The sequence below is a fragment of the Amblyomma maculatum genome, chromosome 6, assembly GCF_055883805.1.
Source record: "Amblyomma maculatum isolate TAMU_Amacu chromosome 6, ASM5588380v1, whole genome shotgun sequence".
In the NCBI taxonomy this organism is placed as follows: domain Eukaryota; kingdom Metazoa; phylum Arthropoda; class Arachnida; order Ixodida; family Ixodidae; genus Amblyomma; species Amblyomma maculatum.
The window spans coordinates 82,654,833-82,662,332 of NC_139349.1; positions in this window are offsets into that span (position 1 = coordinate 82,654,833).

Below are 7,500 nucleotides of genomic sequence, written 5' to 3' on the forward strand. Positions count from 1 at the left end.
GTCGTAAGAAAGGACTTGTACTAGCTCTAATGATGTGTTGGCGGTATAAAGAGGAAATGTGTTATTATGGCGAGAGAAGAACATGCATTTACATATAGCGGCGTTTAGGGTCATTATCAAATTTCTACAACTAAGTATTTATAACGCTATTAAGGTCACTCTGAAAAACAGCTTGGACACAGTTGTTACTGAGAACACGGTAGATGACGTCGTATACATGTACACGTTAAAGGACATACGTACTATGACAAACTATATACGTCAATATGTATTCAAAACAGCACGGGCCTTGGGGGACGACAAAATTTACCAAAAGTGGGTTACCCAACTTATTATTGACAAGGACCCTTTGAGAATGGTCGGTTATAAATTCGTCTATCTAGATTAGAATGTTAGGGTCCCGGTAGAGCAGCTGAACCTGCATATCAAAAGATTGTCAGATACCCTATCGAAAGCTTTACCAACATCTAAAACAAAGCTCGTCAGCTTGAATATCAGAACTGAGACTATGTATGTAACGAATAAAAAGGCCAGTTGCGCTTCCAAAGAGGGACCCGGCCTTTTGGAAGTCATGTTATGAGGAGTGGAAAACGTGACTGAGTTCGTGATTTGAAAGTATACATTACGTTCCATGCCTTGCGTGACACGTTTGTTAGGGAGATATGGCGTTAATTTAGCGGGGGATATTTTTTTTTGTTGGATTTGTGAAATAAAATGACGTCTCCTGTTTTCCAATCATATGGCATGGTTCCCTAAGAGAGGCCTCGGTCACGTATCGTGTTTTTTTATTTGATATTTGATTTCATCACCGGTCGATCATGGTAGCTGAATTCTTTAAATTACGAATCCAGTTTTAATGCAAAAACAATTTGATGTATGGCTGTGTGCACAGTATTGATGCTGGCATAGAAAAATGCATGTCAAGTTTTTTGGTGAACACTGTTGAAAATGTAGAGTTAAACTCATCGACACATTCGGTATTCGCGGTCGCTATGTGTGCCTCAATAGTACTTTCTTGTGCTTTGATGAAACTATTTCAGTTAATTATTTTTCAAGACGGTCAAAACTTCTGCTTCCATTTTTGTTCCGGAAGTCAATAATAGAAATCTAGCTTATTATCTTTTATTATTAATTAACTTGAAAAACGAAAAATTCAATGAAGATCAGGCAACGGAACTCTCAAAACCGTTAAGTTGGTTTCACTGCATTGATAAGGACAATAAGTCTTTGAAGAAAAGAAAAAGTTTTAGGTGCCTTTAGCTCAGGCACCCATGCAGTATTCCAGTATGCTTAACACTTTCATATGTTCATCTATATCTCCTCTTCCCGCTTGGGGCAGGCAAGAAAATGATATCATATGTCTCACATGGTCCCTCGTTTCTGTTAGCTAAAAGCGATATTATAAATCGAACTTGCCTTTATCAAGCTCAAGTGTATATTTTTCTATTCTGAGCCTCGGTGTATAGAGTGCACTTTCCGAAACCACTGCAGCTTCTGCATGCATGCCAATCGATAGTGGAACGAAGGAAGAGGTGATAAAAGGCCTTGATGAAACGAGGGAGGAATGAAGGCGTGCGTGTCGTTCCCTTCACTTCAGCATCCCGCTGGAGCCGGGAGTTCTCGGTTACCATGGCAACAAGGTGGAAGTTCCTTTCTTCTTACATGTAGACACCGGGAACTCCATGGCGACTACTTTGCTAAAGGCATAGTTGAGTGCATCGTTTAAGAAATGCTGTTAGGAATTAGATTGAGAGCATTATATAACCAGTAGTTATGCATATCTTCTGGTGATTTTGATTTGCCTATACTTCCAGCGAGTTTACAAATTACGTATTCACGTGAACTTTCTCTGCTCTACGGTTCGGTCACTTTTGTAGTATGTGTAAATATTCTGCGACTGAAGAGCAAAAAAAAAAAAAAATTAACTATTGTGTAGACCTAAAAGTGTCGCCATCATGCATTCATGCAAAAACAACAAACGTCTTATTCTAGCGAATCCCTAGGTTAACTTCGCCTTTTGCAGAACTGCTTAAAGGTGAAGTGTCCTTTCGCGTAACATTTGTGCAGCCTCTGTGGCAGAGTTTCACGCAACATTTATATTAACAATGTCGCACAGCGAGAGCAGCAGTAAAAATGAAATAATGCACATTTTATAATGGTGCTTCATCTGTCCTTTGGTATTTTGTTTTTGCACGTGGCACGCTCTTTATTGTTTTTTTTTTTTCGGTTTTGTGCTCTGAGCAGTTTCACCATTTGGCGTGGGCAGAGAAAGTAAAAATAAGTTGCAACGTTTGCGCCTAATTTTCCCGAATCTGTTTTAAGAGGCTCTGTGTAGTGCTTTTGTTTTCAAGTTATGCTTTCATTTGAGATTTGTATAGTTTTACATTACATGATTCACATTTGAGCACACTGTACCGTCTCCGAAGCAACAGCTAAACGTGCTTAAATGGAGCTCCTTCGATGACGACATCGGGAACTCCGGGCTTGGCGGACCCGGGCTCCTTACACCGCGGAAAAACTGCCGTCGCCATGGAAACGAGCGGCTCCATGCCGCAGTCATCAGCATAATTCGATGTCGGAAAGCGTGGGCGGAGCCCTCTGCCCCCCACGGCGTGCCGAGCGAGCCGTGCAGGGTAGCGGGGGCGCGCCCGGCTTGGAAAATGTAGATAAAAAATAAAGAGGAGAATTCTCTTTTATTTTCGTTTTAGGAGCGTCGCGCCCTGTTCCCATGCTGCCGGGACGCGTTTGCGTGCCAAAAACAAATTTGAAGTTGAAGGAAAAATTCATGCGAGGGCGGGTTGGAGTGGCTCGTTTATGCCCGCTACCTTTTGGTAATAATGTGATTCTCGCCGTGCCCTTTTTGTCGACTAGGCATTTTTTATGAGTTGCTCAACTTGGGGAGCGACGTTTTTATATTTTTTTTTTCTTTCACATACGCCAGCAGATCAGTTTCTCTTTCTCCTTAAAAAATATCCTTATATGCTAGCCAGAGGAATCTGATATGTATGGAGGCAATCTAAATTTTTCAGTATCTCGTAACAGGCCTTACGTTTCAACTCTAGTGAACTCCACTTTTTATGTGTGGGACGAGTATTTAAGTAGTTTGTTTTGTTTTTTTTTTTGTTTTTTTTTTTTGTATCTCGTAGCAGCCGTTTATTTTCGAGATGAAAACTCCACGTATTTTCGTGATGAAGATATATATAGATACGTATAGACAGAGAGCAGGAGAGAAGGCGGAGATGTTAACCAGAGAGGTTTCACGTTGGCTATACCTTGCAGCATCCATAAGTGCTTTGAAGCTGATTGAGGCATGGTTTCAGGTTTAGTAGCTACTCGATACAGGTACGGCTAGTCTGACTTCTGCAAACGGAAAAGAACACAGGTGGATGACGCCGAGTTTAGTATTTAGTCGCTAAGTAAGCCTGGTCAGACCTTTATAACAGTCAGACGCGCACGATATCGAACACCGTTTTTTTTTTTATTAGTTATGCCAAGCTCAGAGCAAAATCTTGTGATGGGATTAATTGTACATGTATCTTTGAATATAAAATCGCCCCGAATCGATACTTTTCTCACCAATAATTTCCTAAATTTACGCAATGTTTAATTATTCTTGTAAGTGTATCGCGAAGCCACATCTTTGCGGCATGAAGCTCAAGTTATAAGCGCATCCAAGTATTGAAGTTTTATCGATGTGAATATATCAGTTCCTCTCTAAGGACTCGGTTAGGTGAAAAATGTCACCAAGTTTACATACACCGGCAGTCGGGCGGCCATGCCATATGCGTTCAACGCATCTACAAATACAGTGCGTACATTTGTGTTGGATATCGCTTCAGCGACAGATCGTCGATCACGTGGTATCATTTAGGAATTTTAAAAGGGCAACTCCAGCTCTATTTCCTATTTCTTTGAGGCGGGTCCAGAACCTTAAAAAACTGCGAAGTCATATTTTCCAGAACTGAAGCACGCCGGTCTCATATTCATGTCCAAAACCCACATATTTCTCAAATTATACTAGTTTTGTTACATGGATATGGGAATGATGCTTGGCGTAATGCTAGCACGTCTTCCTACTTGAATCATAAAACTGAATTATTTCCACATCTGACAACTTCGACGGAGTCATCCAAAGCGCTTGTTTCCAAACTGACTCAACTTCAAGCGACGAGACTTTTTTGCGACCTGTCTTGTATGTGCAATAGTAGAATATGCAGTAGTAGTCATAGTAGTAGCAGTAGTACTAGTGGCAGCAGTAGTACGTAGTAAAGCAGCAGCAGTAGTAGGGGTTGTAGTAATGGGTAGTGGTAGTAGTAGCAGCAGTACCAGTAGCAGTAGTGGTGGTGGTAGATGGTAGCAGTAGTAGTGTCAGTAGTATAGTAGTACAAAACTAGTAACAGTAGCAGTGGTAGTAACAATAGTAGTAGCAACAGTTTTAGCGGTTGTAGCACGGTAGTAGCAGCATGCAGTAGTTGTAGTGGTGATAGTGGAAACAGTATTAGTAGTAGCCGCAATAGTAGCAGCAGCAATAGTAGTAGTAGCAGTGGTAGCAGTAGTGGTAGCAGTAGTGGTAGCAGTGGTGGTAGTACAGTGGGAGGGGTTTAGTCGATGTAGTACTCGCTTATTTAAACAAACAAACAAACAAACAAAAAGATGTTTCCAGGCGCGGCAGTAGCTGTCAAATGTCTTAGCACCCAGACTGCGGGATAAAAGGGAGAAAGAGAGGAAATGAAGGATGAATATATACAGTGAGGAGCGATAGTGAGAAAGAACAAGGAATAGCTGTGTACATTTAAAAGCACAAAAAGCCTAAGCACATACCCCTGCAGAGACTTCTTCCGCTTCAAGGCATCACTCGAAAGGCCAGGCCACGACACTCCTGACCCCGGAAGAAGGGTCGCAACAGACACCAAGCGCTCGCGACCAGCAGATCCTTTTACTAACACATATGCGACTTCCTGTGTATTTTAATGGAGCATTCCACTCGGCCATCGTCTATCTGAAGTATACTTCTCAGAGTGCACGAAAGAATAAGATATCCATCGCAGGGTTGTCATGACTAAGTGAGACGAATAGTAAATTTATTCGGCAAGAGTTTACGGAGATGTACAGACAGGGACAAAAGTTTCTGGGACTTGAATTCACGGAAAAATATTCATTTATTTGTGACTGGGCAAAGATAGTGAATGAAATGTGCTGAATCACTAGGGGACATACACGCCCCATTCAGCGAAAAATTATATCACAGATCTCGCTAGCGAGGCAACGCAGAAATAAATGTTTTTCTACAAGTCCGCATCCTGCAAACTTTTGCTACTGTATGTCCCATCTCCATGAAGCCAACGTCGAAGTAGTGATTTGGATTCAAATATTTGGTGAAAACTACAGATTTGAATCCAAACCGTCCACTGAAACGCGCGCTTGTGAATTACGCTCCACTGATTGCATGGAATACTCCGTAAGCCGCGGCACTCCTCAGTCCATACATACGCTAATTTGCGCACAAGCTGTGCGGCAAGGTCCGCGAAAACTGCACACCACCGCGCTCTCTGCCTCCAGCGCATTCGCAAGACGTCGCTATATAGCGCCATGATAAAGCAGTCGTTTTTTTATTCCTTACCAGCACCAGCTTGCACACAATAGAATCCATTACAATTTTTAAGCAAATTTCTTCGCAACAAAGCGCTTCATTACACAAGCATGCCAAGGGTCCGGACCCATCGGAATGCGCCTTTTGATGCAGGGTGCAACGTTCTCGCTGAAATATATTTTATTTTTATTTTTGTCGCGACGCCAGCGTGACCACACCTATATATGTACAGAGGGTGAAAATAAAAAGAGGCCGCGCTCGCGGAAGGGGTGCGTTGAATGAGCATTATTATCAGGGCAGTGAGGCTATGGAGCTTGGCTCCTGCGGGGCTTGGAAGATTAATCTTTGCTAAGACGATCCATCTTTTGAGTGCCCCCGGCTCCCCCTCTCAAAGCCCACCGAAGCTTCCCCACGTTACCTTCCGCGCTGCCTTGATGAAACTGCATGGGGCTTTTGTAGGCCCTCTTCAAGGGGAGCTCTAATCTGCGTCACGATGCGTCGTCAGTCTTTGGCCGTCTGTGCAGTAGAAGGTTACAGATTGAGTTGGTACACAAGGAGTTAGCTCTGCGGTTTATCTGCAGCAAGTTTGACGCCTAGAAGTAAAATTGAATTAAAATTAGCCTGCCAACAAAGTTGTAAGCCTACAGGCAAGGTTACAGATTGATTGTAAAATCGCGACATCAGTTCGCAGGTTTATTTCCGCTTCTTTATTTCGTAAGTTCTGACGTTTCTACGTTGATGCGAATAAATGTGCCACTGACTATCACGAAATCGCCACATGAGCGCGCGTATTTAATGATAAAATACACTGCATAGTTATTTCTGAATTTCGAGCGCGTTGTCATTCCATACGTGTTATTGGTTATATTGTTACAACCTATGTGACTAAACTGCATGCGATATAGTTATTTGTCCAGTGTCGACAGAGAGTGAAGCAAGCTGACCGTAATTGTTAGGAGGCCTTAACTCATAACATCAGTTTGTTTGTTACGCTGTGATGGCGCATTCGTACCATTTACTCAGGTCTGAAACGCTTTTTCTGGATAGTTTAAAACTTCTTAGGGAATTCGCTGTGAAATCAGAGAGCATATATATATATATATATATATATATATATATATATATATATATATATATATATATATATATATATATATATATATATATATATATATATATATATAATGTCCTGACACGGTCACTAACTGTTACAGACACAAGCATGTATAACACTTAATGTCCGAACAGCGTGTGAACAAGTACTTAAAAATACACTCACCTCTTTGGATCAATGACTGTCTTTCATTAAGAGGTCGTGGGTTTTAACCAGGCAGCCAAGTATTGATGAAGGTGAAAATTGAAAGCATGCTTATACTGAAGATTTTGGTGATGTTAAAGAACACAGGTGGTCAAACTAATTCGGAGAATATTTTTTAGTTTTCTTTTTATGGTAACCTTAATAACCAACAGCGCGTCTTTGGCCCCTAGTAATCTAGCAGTTAATATTAAAAAATATATTTTTTTTTCCTTCAGAAATACAAATCGTTTTGTTGCTCGTCGTTTTAAGGTCATTTTAAAGGGTGAGGCCTCCTGCTAGTTACTATAGCAGCAGACAATATACGCCTCCGACTGTAGACTTCCATCCAATCCGATTTCTCTGGTACTATAGGAAAACATTTGATGCAAGATTTGCTGAATCTGAGCTGGCTGGTGCATTCTTCGCGTGACACAACTGGGGAGTAGACGGAAACAGCGTTGCCCGTCATCTTCCGCGTGTTTCTGCTTATTCCCGAGCTGGCACCACGCAAACAATTTAATGAACAAAAAGATATACCACGACTGTGGCTGCTGGAACACAGACAACGCCAGGAGTTGGAACAAACTCCCTTGAGACAGTTGCAGAACTTTAC